This window comes from Acanthochromis polyacanthus, chromosome 12 (assembly GCF_021347895.1).
Source record: "Acanthochromis polyacanthus isolate Apoly-LR-REF ecotype Palm Island chromosome 12, KAUST_Apoly_ChrSc, whole genome shotgun sequence".
NCBI lineage: Eukaryota > Metazoa > Chordata > Actinopteri > Pomacentridae > Acanthochromis > Acanthochromis polyacanthus.
The window spans coordinates 24,885,290-24,910,879 of record NC_067124.1 but is presented as its reverse complement, the minus strand read 5'-3'; the positions used below and the strand labels follow the sequence as shown (position 1 = coordinate 24,910,879).

Sequence of the window (25,590 nt, the reverse complement as noted above, 5' to 3'; positions counted from 1 at the left end):
TAATATTTTATGGATGAATCAAAATGCTGCAAATAAGGTGCTCCTAAAAACTGGTTTGTGACCGACAACCCACAGGCGCGGCAAAAAAAAGAAAAAGAAAACATGTTTTGGCATGATAAAGTTGCAAGCACGGGCAAACACTCCTTGATGAAAACAAATTACTTCTGACATCCTGAGCTGAAAAGGCCTGAGTGCTGATGACTCGATCCAAAGGGTATGAACAATCTGGTGTTCTGTAACCCTCAGTGTTGACAGGAGGCTGAGAGCCAAGCACCGGACACCTCCTTTAGTAAAAACCTGCTTGACATGGCAGTGCAAGTGTAATAGATTTGAAGTTCTCTATTTGGAGCTGCAGAGTGTTAAATCACCATAGAAACCGAGATGGTTGTTTGGCAGGTTTGAGAAGATTTTGGTGCGAGACATTTTTTTCCAGTTGGAGGGTTTCAGCTACGCCACCATTTCTCTCACGGTTATGAATAACCTCCAATTGCACGCCGCTCCCCGTCTCTGATCATCCTTCCCCCCCCCTTTTCTTCCTCCCCCAGCTCAGTAAGGCAATCATCACAGCCCTGCGGTGCGAGAGTGTCTTAGCCATGACAGATAAAGACTGGGAGATTGTCAGTAATGACGGGTCCACCAGCGCTGAAACTTCCCAGAGCTGCTTGTTTCAGCAGTAATTACGATCGGGGAACGGTGCACCGTGACTGGCTCTAAAAAGCTTACCAAGCCTTTTGCTTGTGATGCCATGTCAACTTTTTACGGTAGGCAAGTCGGTCGGATAAGTAAAAAGGGAGACTTAAAAGCTAAACAAAATGTGTGAAACAAAGAGGTAAAAAGCAGAGGCAGCAGGCTGTGTACCGAGTGATGTGGAGGCTGAGCAGGGAGAGGGGAAAAAAAGGAAAGTGCTCCGAAGTCTATGAATAGGGATGAGATTAGGTCATTGATGCACAGTGTTCTCCAATCACAGCTCTGTTGAAGAAGCTGGAGAGTGAAATGATAAGACAGGTGAAAAGGAATACAAGAGAGGAGGAGAGAACAAATAATGGGGGAGGATGATGGGCTCCAAGAGGCAGGAGAACGAGTGATTGAGAGTAACCGCAAACAGGAAGAAAGCCCTGATAAGTGTGTGTATATCTGAATAGGTTCGGCTGTACCACAATAAAAAAAAATTTAAAAAAATTTCTATCATCTTGCTTCCCTGTGTCACATTCTGTGAAGGCAGCCCTCAGTAATCACCTTCTTCACCCTCTCAACTGCTTCATCCTCGCCTTCTGTTCTCATCCCATCCGCCCACTCTCATCCCCTGATCTCTGAGACACACAGGTGCTTATGAGGAAAGCGCTTAACCTCCCTCTCCATGGATGAGCCCCGCAGAAGGTGTGTGCTGATGTGCAGAGAAATTCAGGGCACAAACAGCAGCTGTGCAGAGAGTTTTCTGCTTCTTCATCCCACAATTGGGCAGAAAGTGGATAGTGAGTGCAGGTGCGAAAGCCCGTCGAGAAGGAATGAATGAAGATGAACCAATTTATGTAGAGGCATGAAATGGTCAATATTATTAAAAACGGTTGGAGTTCCAGGGGTGACGGGATAGAGGGAGATTTAGTGTTCGTGTCCAACTGTGTCGACTACCATAGACAAGTCATCTATCATGGGTCAGTCACATGGTACAGAGCTATGGGCTGAGGGTGGCCATGATAAAGGGCCGCTTTATTCAAGGCAGACTGGTGCAGAGAATAAAGGCATCCAGGTAAATGCATTTATTGTAAGTGCAGAAATGAAAAACTAGCTGGTTATTTATTGGTTCTTATGGATATTAAGATACACTTTTACTGTGGAAAGAGCCCCATGAGGCTCAGAATATATTTCCATGCATTTAAAAATCATATAAATCTGAGATGATAGCATGTTTTACAATCGCACTGCTCAACTCTCGGCTATGGGAGAAATAATTTACACGGCAGACTGCACATGTGATTGTATGGACAGCAAAAGTAATGAAACATTCAGTCGAATAGCTGGTCAGTCACAGGGCAAAGGCATTTGGGCATTTTTTAACATATTTTTTTTAAGATTTTGACACATTCAAAGCCATGGGTCAAAAACACTAAAATACCAACAAGGTTGTCATTATTATGCTTTTGTTTAAAAAAATTAATTGTTATCAGGTACAGCTATGGGCTATTGATACCAGACACTTAAACTTATAATCAGTAACGGGACACACGGAAAAGTACGATATGCAAACTGATTCATCTGCTCCTCCTTGTTGTATTTACTAACAAGCATTCTCTTTGTGTAAATTAAATCACTTCTGTCTCTCAAATATTGCATTTCTCTATAATTAATCTCCATCTCAATTTTAACAGTTGGTAGTGATTTACCTCCAGTACCTCTCAAGTCAAGACCTCTGTGCCATTTGTTTTATTGCTTTAGTGACTGTATTTTTTAGCAAACAAAATCATAAATTACACTGGGTAGGATTAGCCATCCTGGTAACCCAGACAACAGAGAAGCTTCGAAGATGTTTTTACAGAGAAGTAATTTTAACATCACCTATGCTGTTTTCTGAAACATAAGCAAATAAGCTTTTAACATGAGTTCAAGTTGTGAAAGGGTCAAACAAAGCTTGATTTCCTCCAACGTAACCACACAGTTTTGGTGCCTCAACCTAACCAAACAGCACACAAAAATGGAACTCTAATCTAAGTTGGACTCCAGTCTATGTTGAGTGTAGTCGACTCCGACACTAATGGTCATGAAAAGAAGGACACTAGCCTTACATAGATTATGTGGCTCCTTCAAACAGAAGGCTTTTCTACGACGTCACAGTCTCACCATTTGTGGAGAAAATCAGTTTCTTTCAAAGAGTAAATGAGACTGCAGTATAGTTGGAAACAAACAAAATTCACTCAGGTTTCACTTTCAGAAATCTGGATTCTGTTACTTTCAAGTAAAGAACACTGGCACTGTGTTGAAAAAGAAAGATATGACCCTCAATTTTCAGTATTTGGGAGGGAATGTTTTTAATTTTCTGAACAATAGCCTAAAAATGAACTAATAATTTATTAATTGTCAGTATGGCACACAGAAACCATCCCTGTGCTGTTTGCCACTGTAAGCACTGTTAATATTTTGATACGTCTGTATAATTCCTTAAAAGTAGCGGGCATCAATTTATACGTCTTGATTTCTCAGCGGCCTGCACCTCAACAGAGAAGCTCTGTTAAACCAAAGCTGAGCACATTTGTATTCCAGCAAACAGCTTGCAATTACCCATTTAGATGGCATACGTTGGCAATTAATACACCAATCTTCCTTAATGCCCCACCTAGGGAATTAGTAAACATCAATTATAAGAAACATGAGAGCCTCTCGGATAAAGTGCCTCATGCTCTGCAGAAGTCACAGCATGATATTTGGCAATAAAAATATTTTTAAAAAGCCTTACTGGAAAATGGATATATTATATCTCACACTCAACCACCTCCACCAAATCATTTTCAGTGCAAGAGAGATTGTAGTGGTGGGTGTGAAAACTACCTGAATCTTTGCAAAAGAGAAAAAAAAGCACTCTGTTCTGATGTGATGAAAAGCAGTCGTTAAAAGGTAAAAGGAACGAGCCCCGCTCCAGTGCTCCACGGTCAATAAGACTAATCAGACTGGTCCACCCACAATATGCCAACAGCTCTTGGTCAATAACCACATACAGAATCAGCTGTGCTCATAAACCACTGGTTTTTATGGTCAATAGAGTCAGTCTTCAACATCGTCTTCGCTGCCCTGTGGGGGGAAGGGGATTGAAAACCTGGACAGGAAAGATTCAATAGTCCGTTATAGCACTGGAAATAACACTTATTGCCCTTATTGATGAAGCCATTGAGTACTTTCTTGATTAATCATTTCATTTCTAAAATGACAGAAAATAGTAAAAATGTCCACTGTAACTTTCCACAACCCAATGTGGGTGAAATGGTTTGCCAATGCAATCAAAAACACAAATTACATTTACTATAACATTCTATATAACAAACAAAAATATGATCATAGCAATGATTCAGGAACAGCAAATCTTTGCTTGAAAAGTGATCAAAATAGCTCCAGATTACTTTTCTACTCGTAGCTTCAGCTCTGGTTTATTGCAAGTGTTACATGGAATGATTGTATGAAGAAATTAGTGTCTGACATAAAATTTTGATAATCTCTCAAATTATTATTTATCACAGTGAGGGGTTTCTTCTTTTCTTCAATCATTGTAAGTTAAATGACTCTGGGATATGCACTGTGTGTCTGTGTTTAAATGGTCAAAATTGTGTTGCTTAAACTAAAAAACACGTTCAAAATCATCACTATTCACATATTTAATTCCAAAATTTAAAAAAAGAAACAAATAAAAGCCAGTCTCAGAACTTGCTCACAGGCAGGTTGTAGAGCTTTTGTTAACAAGCCGTCAGTCAGTGGTATCTGGGCTCGTAGTGGCTAAATTAACCTTAAAAACAAAACAAAAACACAACAAAGTAAACTTTTGTGCCACGGTTCAGAACAAAGTAAACAAACAGCAGGTCTTTTGCACCCTGAGCATACTGATACCATCTGAAATCCACTTTAAGTAAGCGGTACTAATGACATAAGATGAACAGAATAAGATAAAACTCCGTAACAGCTGCTACTGAGGAAGCCATAGTTAATGACATAATCCTTCTTGTTGAGCTAAAGCTAACTAACCTCTACAAAGGGGTTACCCCAGGGTGAAGCTTTAAATAGCTTATTGACATCTCACACTCGCACAATGGAATGTGTGTGTGTGCATGAAGGTCCGACTCAGTCACAGTATATCGACTGCACATTTCCTGAACATCAAGACAGGGAATAATGTAAAATCCCAAACCCCCAGAGTCCATTTAAAGTAAATTATTGAGTGGTGCACATGCAGCTCTATCTGTGGAATAAGTGAGATGGCGAGTTAGGAACACTACAGAATTTGCAATCATGCTTTATTGTAATCAAGTCCCTAAATTACTGAACTTTGTAAATTTGCACTTAAAACACTTGCATCGCTATATTTAGATGGAAAGAGAAATATAGAAACGGAACACATACTGTGCAGAAAGGCTTGACCGCTTCCTACTGACATCACCAGTTAGTGTAAAAAATTTGTTAACAGAAAGCAAAATGTGGCTCTGGATTCAATGAGAGACCACAACCACAGCATCAGTAGCACTTATCTAGTATTTTAAGCAAATATTTGTTTACATTTAGAAAGATGATCTAAAGGCAAATTCTGGAGTCTTTAATTCAACCATTTCTAAACAGTTTTATGAAAAATTCTTAGATATGCCAAAATAGAACACATACTGAATCTAAAACTAAATCTATTATGTCTGTGTTCAGATTTGACAAAGTTATGACTCCAAAAAGGAAGACAGCGATTTTTGATGCAAATTGTAGCAATCAGACACTAAGCATTTTAAAGTGCTTTAATTGCCTCCACAAGCTGTGCGTTATAACACCATGTCTGACAATAAATAAAAACACACATGCAAATTCAGTTCCTGCTTCTCTTGCCACAGTCAGAACAAGTGTAGAGCTTTTAAGCATGGCACAAGGCCACATGACTACACAATATTATTATGCAGACAAAATTTTAATATCAGACAATTTTCTCCATCTGCAATGAACTCACTTTAATCTCTCTTTTTGTTGTATGAGAATTTAACAAAGTATCAGAGATATTTCTATTAGATTAAGGAAAATGGTGGCGGGAAAAAATGTTGGACCAAATTCTTGATTGAAACATCACAGCTGAATCTGCAACAAAGACCAGACTAATGCCCAAATCTTGGGCATCAGATATCCAGGAAATCCAGCTGAGTAATACCAAACAGATGAGACCTCAGAAAGATTAGTTCCACATAAAAGAAAAAGGTAGAAGAGAGTTCAAAAACTACTAGACTTCCAAGGTAAATGAACTTTTCCAACAGTGGAAAAATTGGTCAAACTAATATGTTGTATCTGACCTTTTTTTTTTGCACTGTGGATTTTGGCAGCAGTTTGCATGTGGAAATGTTGGAACAGTAAGAGCACTTGTGAAAATCTGTTAGCTTTTAGTGTTTTACTCAGCCTCAGTCTCGTGTTCAGCATCTTATTTGTGTTTCACATTACCATTTTATACTTTTCTTGTTGCATAAGAACATCCTTTTGTGTATGTTGTGTAGTTTTCGAAAACAAAACTGCTTTCCCATGGCTTTGTCTTTCCAATCAACAGAGCCTCTCATGTGAGACCATGCATTTTTTTCAGTGTCACCTCAGGAATGGCAAAAGAAAAAGCTGAGGTGAACCCCTCACAGTCTTTGCTTGCGGTGGACCTAATTTTCTACCACCTCCTCAAGTCCCTGTATCCCTGTAACTTTGAAGTCCAGCCAGCTTTGAAAAAGCCTGCAATCTCCCCGCCATGACCAGGCAGAGGATTAGCCAAGCCCTGCAGGACTGAGTGGAAAGAGGACGAAAGAGGGCTGGAGGAGGAGTAACGCCATTTTCCACAAGGGCTGTGTATGCGCAAGCAGCTCTCCCTCCGGCCAGAGCTGTGGGGGATTAACAAGCTACTAAGGAAGCACAGAACAGACCTCCAGCCCCTTTTTCATGAGTTCCACAGAAACCAATTTACAGCAAAGAACTGGGGGAGGCCGCTAATTCTTGCCATAACCGCCTCCTGCTTCAACTCAAATTCTTTGTTGTGTCAATGACAAAATCTGCTTTTGTGAGGCGGCAAACATTTTTTTTGCAATACCCAAATCAAGGAAGTACGCATCTACAAAGAATTCAATTATTGATATGGGAACTTCATTGACTCAAAGCAGCATTTCAGTGTTCATAGAGCAGGGGAAAATAAGCAGTTAAGCTGGTAATCTCACCATCAGACTTGATACGATCAGTCATGGGGGAAGTCACCCTGGAAAGTTTGTTTTCCCTTGTGAGCCAAAACAAGAGAGATTATTCCTCTTTTATCCATTCTGAGCTCCAATATTTGCCTGCACTTTGGGCTATAAATATTTAATGAATTTTCTGCTCTCCATTTTGTCATGCCTTCACTGGATCACAACCAAAATGCAATAAAAACAGAGCATAATGTGCAGTGTAAAATGCATGCTGTGTAAATGTGTGATTAAAGGAGCTAATGAAAGAAAATCATCTTTTAAGTAAACAGGCAAAGAAAAGAGGGCTTTTCTAAAGAGTGTGAGAATTCAAGAAGGTTATCAAGCAGTCATCAGTTTCGAAAAACTCAATCACAAAATCTACAGCCTCTTCGGATGGGATACGGAGGACTATCAATAAGTAATAGCAACTTAGCTTTAAAGTGAAAAGGCACAATAGGCCTAGAGTTGAAAGAGAACGCAGATTTATACACTGCTGCCTCCCCATCAGCGCTTTTCAAGTAATGGGGTCTTTTGTCTTATCTGTGACTGAAAAGAGCTTGAGGACTTTGGCCTTCATCCCTTTGTTGTTACAGAGTCTCTGGTGGAAATGGAGGACTGGCCCGTAGGCGTGGGTGTGCGAGGAAGAGCTAGGCGGCCGTGCAAGCACATCAGACTTGAGCGGTCTTAATAAAGCTTCCCTCTATCCACCCCAGAGATCTCCTCACCCCAATTATACGCCTGACACCTCCACCCTCCTCCATCTCCTCACAGAAAGCCCCCACCTCCAGCTCACCATCCAGTTCCCAGCTCTGATCATGGCTCTCCGTTTGCTGTGCTCAAAGCCCCAGAGGCCTGCGCAATATCAGGCTGTTGGTGGCGTTTGCTTCACAGTCTGCTGCCTGAATTGCATCAGGGGTGTATCGCCTTGAGTATTGACATAAGATCGCTACTGTTCAGCCAGTGACCGTGCAAACTTCACTCAGAGCTTTAAAAAAGGCTTCCATTTTTTTTTCAGCAATCAATCGTTCACAATCAATCAAGTGGTCAAATAAATTCCCCTAACATATTTTAAAACATTTATTCAGTATGCCACTTTTATGAATGTATATGTTGTCGTCAAAATTGCCACCTTGTGATGTAATCTAACCTAATAAATAAAAACAACAAGAACACAATGATGTCCAAACAGGTTGGAAATGTTCAGAAGATTAGGTCTGACAACTCTTTTTTCCACATTAAAATGTGACTGAATGGAAACTGAAGTGAAATGTGAGCATGAAAGCTATAAAAAAAAAAAAAATAGCTACCATAATAAATTAAGAATCTGATTGGCAAGAAAATTAATTGTCAACAATTTTGGTGATTATTTTATCCCTACCTGGTAATTAGTTGTCAGATTAACGCAAAAAATGATGTTAATTGGCACCCTAATGAGAATATATCCCATGAGGAAAACTAAATTCTCAGAGAGACCCTTAAAGATTTAGTGGGTATAAGAAAGTGGATGCTGACACCTGATAGCAGCACCTCATGGTTGCATGCCCAGCACAACACAATGAAGCAAGGATGAACACTTTTGACTGATGTTTATAATCAGCTAAAGTATCTGTGTGTGTTTCTAACTGGTATGTATAACAGAAAAGGTAAACTGTGGAAAAGAGCTGAGACAAGTCGGTCATGCTTAAGTAAATGGATCCTGAAAAATGTGACCACACTGCAAAACAAAATCTCTAATAGATCCACAGGTTACTAGAACATTGTTCCAATTGAATGCTTTGCAAGTCGGTGAAGCTTTTGTTTGTCTTGTGTACTAGTCATCACTTAAGCTCAAACACTGTGGCCAAACAAACCAAGTTACAATGTGTCAAAAAATTTACCTCCGATGAGGAACATCCACAACAAAACTAGCTTCAGGCACACTATACAACACAGGAATATGTAAGGGCATTCCAACAAGTCTAACAACAACCGACCTCGAGAGATGCACATAACAAAACACTGAATTGCCACTCTTGCTATATTGTCCATTGCTACCCGTTTTTGAGACATTTTTGCTGCTTTTACCTTCAGATGCTTTCAAGGTCACAGCAGGCCTGCATCTGGCCAGCCATCTGTCTCCAGCCTTCCCATGAGGCATCCTGTCATCGACGCTCCTTGGCCCTGTCCTCTACTGTCCACATTCAAGCTCACTGGGGAAATGCTCGGCCAGACAATAGCTTTTCAATGATTCTACAAGTTTCTGATGCATTTCTGCAGTTGTTTTCCCATTGACTGCCTGACAGCCTCCTAACAAAGCTCAGAGGACTGGAAAACATCGGCAAGGTCTACACCAGACATGCGCCAATTTGCAATTATCAATCGTCAATAATTGAAGAGACAATCTGCAATTGTTTTTTTCCCCTGAGGATATTAAAGAATGGTGATTATGATCATTGCTCATCAGCACATTTAACTATCCTTCTTAATTTAAAGAAACCCATTGAAAATTCATTTTCCATCTGCCAATCCTGAGGAGTGATCTGTGCAATCTGACAAACATCTCACATCATCTTTCTCTGGCAATGTGAGCAAACAACCACATATGTCAACAGATTCATCATCAACTGAGCCTTACCAAATTCAAATCAGTGGAAAGAGCTCAGTCAGAAATCTCCAATTTATTATAAGCACTACAAATCCAACTCTGACAGAAAATAGACTCATACATGAAACCATGCAGGACTCCAACACACACAGCAGTCAAGTCAAGGCACAGTTATTTATACAACACATTTTAAACAACAGTGAGCCAAAGCGCTTCAACAATAGAAAAATAAAAACAAATGTATGTAGGAAGTCTAAATATTAAAACTAATATTTACATAATACCAATTTACCTAAATGTGTATATTATTTATCAAGTGACTGAAGTGAGGTTTGTCCTTGTATTGAGAAAGATTCTTCAAAAGAAGTATGTAAAATATTTAAGAGCTAATTCCTGGCCTTTGGTAAAATAAATACATAGATATTCCCTACTCAATTACTTTTTTTAAAAAAAGCTGCAAATCAGTATTTTCAGTACTGAAGTGGTTTCTGTAGATGTCTCCAAAAAGCAAATCTTACTCTGCCGAATTATATTCTGTTCAATCTAAATAGTGCACTTGAAAGATCAATGACCAGAGACTCCAGGCCTCTCCAAATCTAATCATCAACTTTTAATTACACAAGATCTATTTTAGAAAGAAACAGCATTCCTTACCTTTTTCAAACAGTCTGCAGACTGCAATGATTCCACCAAGCAGGTAAGTGTACCAGGCTGATACAGAGTTCAGCTGCAGCTGTCTGTGAATCTGTGGATGAAAAATGAGAGAGGATTCTTACATGTGTGTACATTTCAAACATAATGTGTGACTGGCTTAGAGTGATGCAAGCTAAGCCTTTGTGAACAGTCATGTTGTTGTTTCCATCAAATTGTGGTAAAAGTCCCATCTATGAATAACAATGACATATCAATGCTGGATAAACCAATTCACTTTCATCAGGAAAAATGCCAAAGTGTGACACAAAATTGCAAAGAAACTTTCTTTGAACTGTGCGGAGAAGAGATGGGTGGAAATGGGAAACAACAGGTTGCTTTTGCAGCATGTGAACAAAATCTTTTGACAAATCCCTGAGCTCAAACTAGCCAAATCTGAAGAAGGCATCTCAGCTCACAGTCTGTTCTGGCAATCTGCTTCCAGAAAAACATCTTCACATTGCCCATGCACAACCCAGAACAGTTTAATATGAGATGATGCTACCAAAAAATGTGCCATCTGCAAGCTGATAAGTTTAAAAAAAAAAAAATCTAAATTTAAAAAAAATGTATTTTTTAACAACTGACTGGAGTTGACCGGTTTTGAAGGAGCTGGCTCCAGAACATATAGCAAAAATATTAAATTTCCTACTTATTACAGCTACTGCCGACTAGCTTTAAATTGAACATTAAGCATAAAAAAGCAATCAGCAGTTCAATCTCACGCATAATCTCTGAGGAGTTTTTTCCAAACTTAAATTGCAAAGGATGCCACAAAAAGAATTCATACTTTACTTAATTTTAGAAAATCATTAATATGGTCATTGCTCTGGAATAGCCTTCCACTTTCTGTATAGTTCATTCGTAACTGAACGCAAGGACAGCTCACCATCATTATGAAGCTTTTTGGAAATGCTGTGAAATGTAATGACCTACTTGGATCTCCACCTGCACACAGAATAATTTTGACAAATGGTGATGATGGAGGTTTTGACCTCAAACCCAGCACATATCAGGAAGACTTGCAGAGGCAGCATCCTTTGGATTAGTGAGCAATCCAGCTGGCAGCCACATGGTTCAGTTCAGGTTAAAGTAAAGCCAGCTCGCCAGCTTATTTTTCTCCTGCACGCTCTCAAGTTCTGTGTTTTGACAAAAGGACCACAAGTCCCAGATGGAAAGTACTACTGCCGTTTTGTGTATCAGTAGCAGCCTCCTCCAGGTAGCGTGATACCATTAGGAATGTGGTCATTTTTTTCCTGTTTCAGTGGTATAGAGCGAAATGTTGATCGATAAGGGTCTGTGCTCAATTTGTAGGAACTTACAATAGAGCCTGGGAAAAATACAAAGCATCAAAAAGCAGATAAGGCCTAGTGGAAAACAAAATCCTGTGCAGGAAGAACAAAGGTTTCAGGCTATTTCTGAGGCACTTCAAGTGCCCAGATGACAAATTGTGCGTAAATTTATCTGGATTAATATAATGGGGTGTACCTGTATTCCAAGACAAATGTAAGGAACATAGATCAGACAATAAGGTATAATTTTGCTAGCCTGTCTTCTGTCATGATCCAATAGCAATATAAGGCACACAGAAGAAAAGATAGGCAAATTCTTGAAAAGGGCAGATTTTACCAGACTGACAACTCACCACCGTTTTCTAGTAACATAGAACATCAAAACAACTAGCAGACATACCCATAGCCTAACAAATCTTTTGTTTTATCGACAAATACAGTAAATAGAAAAGTCTTAGTCAAAAACAACCACTGAGGGAGATTTGTGTTTTATAATGCTGTGTTAATCTATTCTGACCGTGTAAAGTGAATAAAAAAAAAAAAAGAATAATGATTCCCTGAACAATGCACTCCAGCCTAGCCTGGGCTCAGAATCAACAGCTGACAAAATGCATAAACAGCATCCTTCAATGTGCAATTCAACAATCTCAAAACCACAGCTTGGAGCCACAACAGAAGAAGCAATCAAATCGATGCACGGCCTCTGGATAGCCGGACTGAATGTTTGCTTCACTTGTTTGCTTGCTTGGGCTACCTGGAGCTTTTAGCCTTCACAATCTGCAGAATCGATTATGGATGCATCGACTCTTCCAACCTCATGCTTGTGGAATGACTCTTCTATTGATTAAAGTGAACAGATACAAGAAAGTGAGACTGTGGATGATACCACAGGCTCTCCAGTTATATCAGCTCCAATTAATAGCACAGAAACACACAACATGTGTTTAGGGGAATGCAGGAAGGAATGATTAGCCTAGTGTTAAGCAGCACTTCTAAATGTCTATTTGAATATTCTTAAGCACCAGTTTGGTGGTGTGTGCATGGCAAATAGAGGGAGAAACGGTCTTCTTCAAAAAAGATCTAACCCTGCACTCTGACACACACTCCCCTACCCTGTTGACAGTACCCTAGCAGCATTTAGGTAATCAACTGAGATTCACAGAGGAAGATTAATTCATTTTATCATCCCAGATCAAAACTCCAGGGTGCATGAACTGGGTTGTGAGTCAGCATTAGACAGTTCTTAGGATCATCCAAAGACCATTACAATATACAGGACAGCATTTTCAAGAACAAAATATGTTGTAATTCTAAGGGGACTGGTGTCAAAATAAATTACATGCTGAAAAGTACATTTTTTAAGATCCAAAGCTCAGCTATTACTTTTAATCAACCAAACCCTTAAAACTGTGGCAATTTTCTGGATTAATTGCTGGTCAGTCAGCATCTGATTTCTGTTCAACAATAATATTGTGTAACCTCTGTACTTATTAGGGGTTCAATGAAAGGACACAATGACACATCTAAAGTTAGGCGCTTCTTCAAGCATAAAACAAGTTGGCTTCAAATATCACAGCCACCCTAACAGGGAAATTCAGGTTTGTGGATGATGATGAGTTCTATGTTTCAGTCAGATTTGTGACCTTTTTCTATTTCACTGGAGGAGATGGGAGACATTTAAATGGAATCATGCAGATACTCGATAAGGATGAACTTTTATTCATAATTACACTTGTCCTCTGGAAATGCATCAAAATTAGATGTATTTGAGTCCAAAACTGCTGCTCAAATATCATTAGCAGTTCAGGAAAAAGTCAAACTTTTGAACACCATTGGGAAAAGATGATTGATTTATAATTTAGTGGCCTACTGGCTTTAAATGAGCCATTTACCATAAAACAGAAAAATGAAGAGCAATGCATATTACTTCAAAAGTCAAAACAGTGGTTTACTGACCACTTTGATGTGTTTTCATTTCTCACTACCATTTGTAATTACAATTCCATATATACATATTTTTACTCGTTTCCTCCTTTTTTCTATGCATCAGTGTAGTTTGCCTATGTGACTGGCCCTCTGATAATTTTTTATAGTATGGCTGTATTTCTGATGTTCAGTGTAACAAGGTAACTGCATCATTATCAATTTTTGAGAAACATTTAGTACTGGGACAGTGAGACAGGATGTCACAAACACTATAACGGTACAGAAAAAATGTACTCTGGCAATTCAAGAGTTTAAAGGAAATGCAGGAAATGGTCTAAAAAATACTGATGTCAGTAATTTTATGTGGGCTTTAGTTTTCCTTTTTAAAGTAAGTTTGACCACCTTGTCCGTTTATTAAAAAGTCTTTCCACTTATGATTCTTGTCCTACTATACTCCTCCAAGGAACGCGGCAGAGTTATGTGACGACCGGTGTATGTCAATCTGTCCGTTTGTAACATTAGTCAAAATGGAATAATGGATTTGGATGAAATTTTCAGGGAAGGTCAGAAAGGACACAAGGACCACCTCATTAGATTTTGGCAGTGTTTTGGCTTATAGTCTGGGTCCATGAATTTGTTAAAGATTTCTGTATCATTGCAAGTTAGCAGCACGGTTTCACTGTAACTATGACAACAAGTGAACGCTATGTCAGCTGCCTGCTGATGATCACATGATTGCAATCCTACTATAAATCAACCACTGCAGACTTATCCTTTAGAAATTATACAACAACTGAGCAGACTAGGCGGAGTACTGTGCTCTCCAAGTGCTTTTCTTGTTTTGGTAATGCCACCATGTTGTAGTCAACGATTATCACAAAAAGGAATGATTGTGATGTAGCACAGTCCTATTCTGGCTGTATGATAAAAGCATTTCCGTTTGGCCCACAAAGCACTATGAAGTGCACTAATTGAATGATTGATATACGTAACTGTCAATGGCCACCATGGTTGTGCATTTTTGAACAACTAATAAATCTCAAAGAAGTGGGGAGTGTGGCCTCTTCTGTCTTTCACCAAATGGCAAACAGACCACACTCCTGCCCTTTCTCCACTCAGCTGTCTATTAAAGGGAAACATGTGGTCTGGTGTCTTGTTTCAGGGAAAGTGAAAACACACACCCACTGAGGTACACCGTTGGGCATAGGAGTCAGGCATGTTGTGACTCAGAGTGTCTTTCCTCTTCCTTTGTATTGCATTCCCTCACTCCATATCACCGCATGGGGTAAGGCTAAGAGGGCTGACCCCTCCCTACTATCACCAGACAGGACCCCCCTCCCTTGATACCCACTTGAGGAAATCAATCAGTATTCAGGTCATGCCACAGCAATGCCCCCCTTAACATGGGACCTCTGACCCCTGCAGGGTTCTACTCAGAGAGCATGACAGGGATTTGTCTGTGCTGCCAGTGTCTGCTCCGTGTCCGACACTAACAAAGTCCTCGTGTTGAGGGGAGGAGCGTGGTCTGACCCTGTCCACCTCCAACACAATAAATCCAGCTGAGGAGTTCAAGGTGGCCTGACCTGCATGTGACCCCGTCTCTGGAAACACAGCTACAAGCTCCAGCTGAGCCTTTCCCTACGTGCCCCACAGAAAAGGGGGAACAAAGGATGCACTCAAGTTTCGTGGGCAACCCCAGTGTGTAAATCAGCACATTCCCTTATATTTCACTTCATACCCCAACAATTGGGAAACCTTCTTTCTGTCATGGGAAGTGCATTTTTATTTTTTATTTTTTTGGGGGGGGGGGGGGATTAGCATAGCATAATTACACTTGGGAAAGATCCAGGCTCCAAGGAGCAAGACATAACCTGTAATTTGCCATTGTGCTCCCTCTGCAATTGACAGTCAGTCTATGATATTGGAGATAAATGTCGGAATTCAGGCTGTTAGTTTAACTGATGGTGCATTCAGTATGATAATAACCATGGTCTTGCACACAGTGAGTCTGATGAGCAGCCCTGCAATAGCTCTTTACCACTTTCTCTCCCCTCCATGGGGTATTATCATGCTAATCTAAAAGAGAAAAAGAAAAAAAGTACATTTCAGTGAACGAGGATGTATAATAGGAAGCAGGGACCTCTGGAACTGCGAGGAGACAAAAGAGGGTATTTTCACCCAGCCCCACCTGAGCAAAGCAGAGGTGACAAATGGACACAGACATTATGCTGGCTGGTTAATTAAAAGAACGTAGCCTAATTAAAAAGATCTTCCTGGTGAATAGACCGTCTCGATGCAGTAACTGACCTGTGCCTCCGCACATGTTGGGCAGAGACCAGTCAGTCTTTCTCTTCTTTTACACATTTAATTTTCACATCAGAGGAGCTTTTGACTGACGAACAGCAAACACTGAAGTAGAGAACGCAGTGGGATGTGCACCAGATCATGGTGGGGGTGCTGGTACTTGCTAAGAATCTCATGATTTCCAGCACACTGTCAATGAAACTTGCAAAAGAGATTAGATTGGATTCTGCATCTTTTGCACCATTTTCTCCCAAATGTCCTCACATTGAATCACTTCTAAGTACAGATTTGAAATTTGTTTGACTATCAGTATTAGATCATTCTTTAACCCTTTGCGCTTCAGTGTCCCGCCGGCGGTACACTTACTAATTTGCATAGGAATTTCAAGAATGTCCGACGGCTGCAAACACTATACGCCGATGGAAAGCTTAGATTCTCATGAATCCGCCGGTATAAACCACTTTCTGATGCGATTACCACAGCGGGTGAGAAAAACACATTTGTCCGACAAAAACGAATATCCATCCATCCGTTCTCTATACACGGCTTCAACGCACACAGCGCGACTCACATTTCCGGGTTCATTATTACACACAGAAAAAAAGATTCCACAAAAAACGGCCATAATCCAACCTTTTACATCCAGACAACACAAGCCAGTAAAATATTTTGTCCAAAATATGTCCTGAAGTCGGTATAAAAATCCACGAATCGGTCGTTTTCAAGGAAATGCACCTCGCGATGCGCGTCCAATATTCCCTGTATTTTTCGTCATTTTAAAAAAAAAATAAAATAGAATATTAGCGATTTTTTGTTCTGAAAATGGCTGGAATTGACTGCAGCTTAAAGGGTTAATGTGCAGGCTGTTTGTAATGCTAGCTATAATCGACTTTGTGATTAAGCGAGAGACCATAAGTCAATAATAATTTGAATGATAACATTAATAATTGGAAATCAGGTTAGAGAGCATAACTATTGACCACCGAATTCTGACAACATATTTCACAGATTTCTGTCATGCCTTTTATGCCGATATTTAAATTCAAATGAGTGACTGAATGACTGTGTGATCGATGGTTTTAAGTATTTGCATCAACACACTTCACTCATGTAGATCTGGTTTGCAAAGGTTTTCAAACAGCTGTCCATGGCTTGACTTGTTAGAGATTGAAAATCCAAAAGCAAACCCATTTGCATTTTTAAAACATGACTGACCATCCAGCAAAAAAAGTTACATCTGGCAAGCTTTTGACAGAAACAGAGAAACCTCTTAGAACACACTGTTTTTAGTAGGGCTGCCCCAAGGCTAACTCACACACGGTCTAAATGACTAAAATCATATAACAAAAACAAAAGATAAACACATATATGCTTTTCAGACCAGCTGGACACCAGGCTTCAGCTGCCTTACACAGGGGAGAAGCCATAAATGAACTAGAAGGGCATTCTCAGAGCATTCTGCCAAGTGTCCACTGTGCATCAGATTAGCACCGAAATCTAAAGCCTTCTCGCATTACCTATGCTTCACCTCTCCAAGTTTTATGGCCATGTTGTTCTGACATAATTCTGTTGACAGACCAACACAAATGGCAACAAATACATTGTTTCTTTGGTCGACTTAATCAGGCTGCAAAATCTTAAGAGATGAAAAGGTTGAGCAGGCGACCCATAAACAGGGGCTACAGTACCTGACGTAGCGACCCGGGTTTGATTCCAACTCACAGCTGCAGGTCTTCCCCCCCATTCTTCTCAACTACTTTCCTGTCTGCCTCTACACTTAACCTGTCAAATAAAGGTAACTGTCATGACATTTTTATGGCTGGCAACACAACAGATGTGGCAATTAGCATTTGTTTAGTAAACTCTTATGCATAATTTAGTCTGAAACCATGCAATCACATGATTACCTTTTTTGGTTGTGATTTTTATCAAAAAGTTAAGATTGGAAGAAATCACTCATATCTCTGATACCTCTATGCTTCTTTAGAAAATTCATTCTATACTAACCAGCTTCTGCGCAAACCTACTTGCGTTTCCAAACCTATAGACTGACCAAGTTGCTGTTCTCTGGTGCCATTCAGCTGACTCTTCAGTGAGCAGCTCGTTCCATTGGCGGACTTTAATTTCACCATCTCGGACCACCACAACAGCAAGTTGGCAGGTGGGAAACACGGGATGGGAATGGCCCAGTATAGCTGATAAGCACCAGCTATACTCACAGTGGTGTACTTCCATAAATCCTTTAATGACATGATCTGTACAATTTCTCTAAAAAGCAGATCATATGCCAAATTACGATCGCCCATGGTATAGGATTGTCTGATCACTCACACCTATGAGCAACCACAGTATTGGTCTAATGAATACAGTACATGCATAGGTCCATGCCAGGTGAATGCTTCATAGTTTATAGCATTGTGGCTATTTTACTACAGACCAGTCATAACTGTGTAAAGTTGTACAATCCTGCCACAGAACATTATAAACACGTGCTATTTTTGCTTCCAAGTCTTTAAACTGGACTTCCTGATATTTTATCATTCCGGTACCTGTAGCTACAGTCAAAATTAACGTTGACTGTTTGCATTTTGCTTGGAGGAGTGTGTGGGGGTAGCGTCAGCATCAGACATGGCCTAAGAAAGGCAGACTATGTTTGCTGCCCCCTCATTCCTTTCACCCAGTCGAATGTCATTGAGATGTGACTGACAACAAAGCAATAGTGTGGATTGGTTGGTGGGTGCTTTGTTTACCCTCAGATGGCTTTCACGCCGTCAGTCACCAGAAACTGCCCCTCAGGGAGAGACGATGGAGGCAATGAAGAGAGATCAAACAGGGATTCATTTGCTGGAAAATGGAAGTGGCTTGTGTGACTGAGTGGGAGGTGTTTTGTTATGTTTGTGTGTGTCTCTCTTGGTGGAAATAAGTTTACAGCCTCAGAGTAAATTAATGAACATGTTTTTTCAGCCTAAAGCAGCCATCCACATCACTGCAGGGGCGCATACGCACAGCTACGCCAAAAAAAAAAAAATCATCAGTGACTACTCCAAGATTGTTCTCATGTTTAGAGCATTACAGTTTGACTCCAATCCAATTTTTTTTTTTTACCCTTTTCATCACCAGCAGATATACTTTCAACACGATTCAAAAGTGCTTATATTGATCTATCAGATCCAGAAACATATTAACGAACAAAAGAGCCAAATATACAAACTTACACATGCTTTCTGGTGGTAACACAAGCTTTGTCTTTCATTTCCATAGACTTTCCCACTGACCACATTAAGGATAATCTAAATATCCATAATTGTCATGAGAAGTGTCTAATTTATTTCTACACAGATTTTTACAACAGAAGAACTGCCAGGTTGAGGTAACAGTTTGTTTACAACATGCTTCAGGGTGTTTTACATGTGGTAACGTACTGCTTGAATGATTTATCAATTAATGGAGAATCATTCATTAGCCATGTATTATTCAAGTTACGGTGATTCAGGTTGTCGAGTGTGTGGATTCACAGCTTTTCTCATTTACCACGGCAAATTAAACACGTGGTATTTTGGTCTTTTGGTGAGGAAAAACAAGTGACGTAACAATGTAATCTTGCTCTCACAGACCTTATGATATACATTTCATTTTCTTTGTTCTGGTAATTAATTTGAATAATAATCGAAATGAAATGATAAAGTTTACATAAAATTAGTTTAATATCAAAAGTCCTTATTGTAAATTAACATTTTTAAAGTCATATCTACTAAATTATTACTTTGAATTATTCTTTTGCATCAGTGCTAAATCATTCAAGAGACTTGAGGCATCGATGAAGAATCACTCCCCCCCCCCCCCCCCCAGACCACAACTATGCTTCCCTTCTCCCACTCACACAGACAGACACAGCTGCAAGGGTGAGTCAGCACATGGTTAATAAACTGACACACACACACACACACCAGTTCAGGGCACTGGAGGGGAGGAGGAGGTCTGTTTTGCTCACCCTGGACCACTGCCCAGTGTGGATTCATATGACACGAACTGAAACCCCCTGATAGACCCCAGTGCCCCCCTCCTCAAAAGACTAGTTTAAAAATAGCCTCAGTTTGGTGGAAACAAGCCTGGAGTTCTGAGAAATGGATGAAAATGTCCAAGCTAAGTGTAGGCGAGCAGACTTATCGCACACAATATTCACTGCACATATGGTGGCCACTAAAATATACACAAATAATAGCGTGAGAGCTTAAGTTAAGATTCATAACTGCCAAAATCCACCCCCGAATGTTCACACAGGTAATACACTTCGTACATGCACGGCAATTCACAGTTGAATTTTAGAAGAAAAAGCACTGCAGGTTCTATATTTAACACAGTCAAGATTTAAGCACAAGGGTATGCAGAGTGTTGTTTGCAGAAAAATCAGCCACAATTCCTATCTGCAAAGCACAGGGTGCATGCATAAGAAATTGGATAAAGAGCCTGAGGAAGAAGGAGAGTTTGGAATCCAATCTGAGTTTTGTGAACCATCAATGAACCTTTCACCTAAAATTAGGGCTTGCAGAATTTAACTTTGCTGTCCATTCACAGTGTGAACAGAGCAGGAGGTGCAAGGGGACTTGGCCAACTTTTCAAGGAGCAAGGTCAAATGGCTCAGCTATTTTTGGAAAGTTTGGAAATTAGATGCAGTTAGGATGCTCACTGAAAGTACACATGTCACATTGTAGTACTGGGAGGAGAGCAGATTTCATTTTTAAGAGATTTACGATAGAGCTCCAAAAAAAATAAAAATCTGTGAACACTTAAATAAATTAAATGTGAATACCTGTCACCTGAGTGTGTGGAGAGCAGGAATGGGATGTGATGGGACCTTTCTGTGTGAAGGCAGCAGTTTTGGATGAATAGAACAGGAAAAAAGCTTATCTTAGGTTTTTAATTTCCTGCTTCATTTCACGTCTCAGGATCATAAAAATTCTCATTTCGAAAAACTGCAATAAGCAACAATGAGACATGATCATAACTCAGAATTACTTCTATAGTAACTAAGCAGCAGTCCCCTTTCCCTCATGCAGTCAACCTAATTGCTTGAGCCAAGATGTGACAAGTCAGACAATTTTTGTGCAGCAGATAATCAAAAGAACCCCCTCTGCAAAAAAGTCAGATATTCAATAGATATTCAATCCCTCAGTTTCGCTCAAAAAGGCCAAAAACCTAGGCTGGCTACCACCAGCCTGAATCTCAAGTGAGATACAGGCTGGGTACCTGCTATTCATTTTCTTGTAGGGGTGGAGCAGTTTAAAATTTTCCACAGCCGTTGATTGGGCGCTGCATATGTCAGTCAGTCTGGGGCAGTTGAAGCTCACAGCCAATCGTGTCACTGCTAGCCGCTGACGTAAATGCAGAGCGACGGCAGCACCACGAAAAAGAATCATTGCTGTGTTTGCTCATGTGTTTGCTTCTTTCGCCATGTCGCCGGACGATTCTTGCCGTTTATGTAAAGTAAACATGAGGGAAAGTGGACCCCGTGTTTATGCACACTCCACAGATATGTTTGTGTCAAAAACAACGCCGACCATATCAGATAGGTTAGCGATGATGGACCTGATAGTCACCCCGGAGCCGGAGCAGTCAAACAGATGCTGCCAGCGCTGCACCTCCACACTCGGTCGGCTTGAAAAAGACTTTCCTTTATTCAGGCAATGGGAAGAGAACGTCCGGTTAAGCAGCGTATCGAAAAGACAACGTGAACCCACCCCGTCCAAGACACCGAGGACTTTGAAAAAGACCTGCCCAAACCCACCGAGTCCACTAGCTTGTTCCTTCGGAAACACGACAACAAAGGTAATGCTTCTTCTCAAACAACCCATCATGCATTGCGCGTAGTCGCTTAGTGTGCGTCATCGTCTAACTGTCCCTCCCCGTCCTGTGATTGGATCCCTGACTCAGGGACAAATTCAACCCCAGGTCGCCAGACTGCCTAGTAAACGAAATGACAATGAGTGCACAGGCAGTCTGGGTATTCCCAGACTACCAAAAACCCTTAACCTACATTGCTTTGCATCACTCCCGTTGTGTTCTGCAGGTCTGCTCTACAGTCTCAGCAGCATTGGGGATTACTTTTCCAATATCAACATTTTGCACATTTCCTTACAAGCATTCAGGTCAGTGCAGGAAATTTGTAGCAGATTTCATGCAGTTAGTCAAATAATCAAGGATTATCACGGCTAAACCTCTTAAATGTGTGGATTTGCTTGCTTTTCTATTTCTACTGTAAACTGTACATTGATTATTTTGACTACAGCTTGATTTAGGGCCGAATAACCCTTATATTCTTTGTTGATTACTGTACAAATCTATAGATCATTCTGAAAAAATGGCAATAAAAAGTCAAGAGTGACACTTTTAAATTCCCTGCTATGTTAGACCAGCTGTCCAGAACACAAATACATTGAGCTTACTATCACATAAGACACAGACTGGCAGCTTTTATCACAAGTGAGAAGGTGGCATTAGGTACTTTTTTTTCCCCATTTGTGCTTTGAAAATGACAGTCCTATCAGGTTTTGTCATAATTTTTTGACATTTCCTAGACTAAACAATGAATCAAAAAGTAACTGACAGATGAATATTGAAAATAATAATGCTCACAGTTCTATTATTTTCAACTTCAGCAGATTGTCACAACTCATTCACTGACACTAAAAGTCTCTCTACACACAACTTCCACAAGATTACCTGTATTAAAACAACACAAAAAAGTTGTCCTATCTTAAACACTGCACAAAGCAGCAGCTTGGGCATGCAGCTGACTCCTAAACATTAAACCAAATTTGAACAGTCTGGCAGGGAAGTGTGTCCAGCTTACTTGAGTTTAAACAACTGACTAATGAACAGTCTAATAGAACTGTGCCAAAACAGATATGGCTGACAGCAGATTCTCAGGCATCATCAGCCAACTCCAATGAAGCCAACCTGATTTTTTTTTTTTTTTTACTTGCTGTTTTTTTTTTTAATTACATCTGAATCAACCTTGTTTTCTCTCAGTTTCATCATTCAACCAGTAGTAAAATTTTAATCTGTGTCACCGAATGCAAGATGATTAACTAATATGTAGCCAAACATGTCAGGCCAAACTGTACCTTTATAAAAAAATAAAATAAAAAAAGGATATTTTGACATTTATACATGTTATGATTCAAGGCAACATGTGTCAGTAACGGTTACATGTGTTGAAAACAAGACAAGCGCCAGCTGTACCAAAAGTTCTTTATAAGAGTGCACACCAAATCAGAGAGAGGTGGTGAGAGGCCCCGGGTGTCTGGTAGGTCTATCCAGGGAAATAACCTCTGGCACAAAGATGGATGGTTACATTTCCTCCAGAAACAACAGCCGTTTGTTTGGAGGAAATAGCAGAGTAACTGGGCTGTTAGTAGAAGCTGTGATAGCCACTGTGGCTGAACAGGCAAAGAAAATAACTCCACTAACAGAAACAAAAACTTCACAAATTGAAAAACCAAGGAAAAGGACGTTACGGTGCAGCCCACACTGCTTGATTGAGAGCCAATCTCTGGGAAATGAAGCACACACACACACACAAAAAAAAAAAAACAGCAACAAGCACTCAGCAATGAGGATGGATATGAGGCGGCGGCACACTAGCGTTTAACCGACTAGTAAAATACTAAACGGTTAATAAATGAGTCGGCGGTTAACCGATTGAACGACTAGTCCGCACATCCCTAATCCAGACCTGTAGCTCTGTCCACAATGCAGTAATTCAACATGCAGTGGCTACTGCTCAAAATCAAAGAAATTTGAAATCAAAATGCCACTGATACACCCCAGAAATCAATTGAATCCAGATGAGAAGTCCCATAGGTTTTTCCTTCATTTATCAATGAAACAATGCACAACAAAATCATGGCCTCTCCTTCCTCTTTTTCTTTGGTAAAAATCTCAATTTTGACATGGCAGCCAACTCACACTGCTACAATTTCTGCATTGATCACATGTTGTGTACTAGCCCAAACAAAGCATTTTCCTCATATATGTGCAATAAGTACAAATGAGTGGTTGGTCATGCTCCACATATTTACTCTTTTTGTTATCAGCCATATGATTACTTCATTTCATCTTTTTTGTGTGTGAGGGCCAGCAAGACTTTCCTGAGCTAAGACAGACGGTAATGTTACTTTTTCCTTTTGCTTTTTGTGTTTTTCCAATGCACATCAAGGAAATACATTTGTGTACACCAAAGACATTTGTAATTGCAACAATTTCTGGGAGAAATGGTGTATTTTCTGGAAAAACTCCAAGGGTGCCAATAATTTCATCTTTGACTGTATCCAAATAAAGCAAATCCTGATACCACAGGTGGATTCCAACCAATATAATGCACATCATTAATTTATTGTTTTCTATCTCAATGCTGTCCCACCAACACAAGGCTTCCCCCAAATAAAAATCTGCTTTTTATATATATATATATATATATATAGCAACCATCAAAATGCAAAACTTGATTTGCGTAAGATAGATATGGCTCCATTATTGCACTCCATCTGCCCGGAGCTTTTCAGGTATGTAGTGGTATTAGCAAAGCTTTTGTAACAGCCTGCTGCATATGAATATACGTCCGTCTAAAGTGTGCAATTTCTCCCTATAGTTTTCATCGCCGCAAGCCACTCATGTTGTAACCTATACCACAGCTGTGTTTCAAGTGATGGAATAAATTGCTTGTGCGTTCTGCGTTTGTCTTTACGGTCTTCCTGTACATCCTACACAGCATTATTTTTCAGTTACAGATCTGTGATCTGTGGCAGCTGGGGTGTGATGTCATGTGCATCACACCCCAGCTGCCATTTTTACATCATTTAAGTTCTTGTCTTTTTGTAAAATAAATCAAGTTAATGTAGCTGTTTTAAAATAATAATAATAATAAAAATTACAGCATTCTAACTTTGTTATGCAGCTCTAAATCATTTTTGAGTTCTCTTCACTTCTAACCCTGATTGTTGCAGTTCCATAAAGGTGCAGGACGTTACACTACAGTGAAAAATAAGCCCACAGCAAAAAACGCCCAGAAACTGCTTGGGATTCAGAAAGTTAATACAGAGCCCATCCAGATATGAGCAGCTTTTATAAGCAGTGTACATCTCTATGCTCTTATCTTCATAAAATGAATATTCAGTTTTGAAAACGTCAGATTTCACAGCAGTGTCCAATTTCTCCACTTCCAGCAACTTGGACAGGAGACTGGGAAGTCAGGGGGCAATTTGCTCCATGTTCAGCCTGACTGACCAATCAATGAAGCAGGAGGTCTGCCCACATTATGAAGTGATTAAGACATCATTTGGAGCAAGAAGCCAATGCACTTTTGTCATCCCCCACCTCACCCAACTAAGAGTTCAAAAATCAATAGCTGGTATGTATGGCCAGAGGCTATTTACAGAGACATTCGTTTCCTTATTTCAGTTGCTTCCTACCACTAAACACAGAATCGAGAATAATCGAAATGGAATTAGAGGTAAGGTTGAGTTTCTGTGCTTTCCATAATGGTAAGAGATAGTCTGTTGGGACGTCTGTATTATCTTTATCTTTGGGGAGTTATGCTACAGAGTGTAATGGTTTTTAAAAGAAAAGAGGATTCTGGGGATCGTGGATGATGCAAGTGAATAGAAGTTCTGAAAGATCTTTGTGATTAGTCATCGCTAATAATCCTCAAAAACGATGAAAACCCATGCACATATGAGGTCGCATTAGCCACTTCTTCACATGGCATATCCACAAAAATTTAACAGATTAATTTTTTGGATGATTCATTTCCTTCCCTTTCAAGAGATTGTTTTTGTCATGCATGCTGCTTCTAAGCAGCCCTGTGGGTAGCACGTACTGCCTC

General features: G+C 40.0%; 1 protein-coding gene across 6 annotated transcripts in view; it reads right to left on the bottom strand.

The window, feature by feature from the left end:
- The window catches only part of sema6e (sema domain, transmembrane domain (TM), and cytoplasmic domain, (semaphorin) 6E), a 172,768-nt gene that overhangs the window by 142,781 nt on the left and 4,397 nt on the right, over window positions 1–25,590 (bottom strand). For all 6 annotated transcript variants that reach the window (XM_051956794.1, XM_051956795.1, XM_051956793.1 and 3 more), the window contains exon 2: window positions 10,150–10,240. The gene's annotated coding sequence lies outside the window, so the exon portion shown is untranslated. The remainder of the gene's footprint in view (window positions 1–10,149; window positions 10,241–25,590) is intronic.